Source organism: Ammodytes marinus, assembly GCF_949987685.1.
Source record: "Ammodytes marinus genome assembly, chromosome: 23".
In the NCBI taxonomy this organism is placed as follows: domain Eukaryota; kingdom Metazoa; phylum Chordata; class Actinopteri; order Uranoscopiformes; family Ammodytidae; genus Ammodytes; species Ammodytes marinus.
The window spans coordinates 21,007,147-21,008,567 of record NC_137227.1 but is presented as its reverse complement, the minus strand read 5'-3'; positions in this window follow the sequence as shown (position 1 = coordinate 21,008,567).

The following is a 1,421-nucleotide window of genomic DNA, read 5'->3' as shown; positions in this document are numbered from 1 at the left end:
AGCCTTGTGTAAATTGACCAAGACAGATAACATATCAACATACCAGTAACCTTGCACTGCATTGTGGGATAACTTTAGGGATCAAACTGTCTCCCTGAACCTCTGTTTGGCCTACACTTCCATTCAAAGTATCTCAAAAAAGTACAGAAAGAGTTTGTTTGTTTGTTACTAAGTATACTGTTCGTTTACCTAAAGCACATTATGGTTTACTTAATGTAGTCTTCTTATTTTTGAGCCGTTTGTGAAGTAAACATTGGATGGTGGAGGTGGGCATGAGAACGGATGTGTGTAGAAATATATAGAAATATCGCGTTAAAGAACAGTGTGTAGTTTTTTTGACAACATTATTATATTGACACTTTGTTTGTGGCCAAAATATGACAGGCATTTCATGTGGTCATCCTCAGAGAAAAAAGGGGTACAACTCAACATTAAGGATGCAATAAAGGTGCTCCGAGGAACTTTCAGTGTGTGTTCATTCTAGCGCCCCCCTTTGGACAAAAGCGGTAGTGTTTTTATACCACGCCAGCTGTTTTTTCCTGGGTGAGCGTATACCCATGACAAAGGCATTACGAAAAAACTATATAAAAATAATTTTGCACTGATGGTCTCGTTTTGCTGTTACATGTAATTTATGATCATCAGAGTGAAAAATGAGACTGTTTCAGAAATATTTAAAAAGTTCCTCGTAGCGACTTTAATTTAGCCTTATTGTGTTAAGTGTTAGCAGAGAAATAAAACACTCCTATCTTCTATGAGTCATGTGTTCGTAAGGGACAAGAGAGCAGATAGAGTAGACAGCTGGTAGGGTTCAATTTGAGGGAACAAATGCATTGTGGGTCGGCTGCGTGTGCGTGTGTGTGTATATGTGTGTGTGTGTGTGTGTGTGTGTGTATGTGGGTCGGGATATTCGGTGACGCAGCTCAGAGACAGAGGAATCGAGGGGATTTAAGAAGGAAAGGTGTGTGTGTGTGTGTGTGCGTGTGTGTCTGTGTGTGTGTGTGTCTCTGTGTGTATGTGTGTGTGTGTGTGTGTGTCTCTAAAAAATAAAAAATAAATCCAATAATTCTACCATTCTACCAACATCTGTGTGTGTGTGTGTGTGTGTGTGTGTGTGTGTGTGTGTGTGTGTGTGTGTGTGTGTGTGTGTGTCTGTAATTGGTTTTCTTTATTCTTTGTCGGTTTCTGTTTAAATGAATAGCTGCTGTAATGTCCATTCACATTATGCAAAGTGTCGCATTTGGCCGTTAGTGTGTATGTGTGTGTGTTCGGTGTGTGTCTGTGTGTGTGTGTTCGGTGTCTGTGTGTGTGTGTGTTCGGTGTCTGTCTCTGTGTGTGTATGTGTGTGTCTGTCTCTGTGTGTGTATGTGTGTGTGTGAGTGTTCGGTCTGTCTCTGTGTGTGTATGTGTGTGTGTGCGTG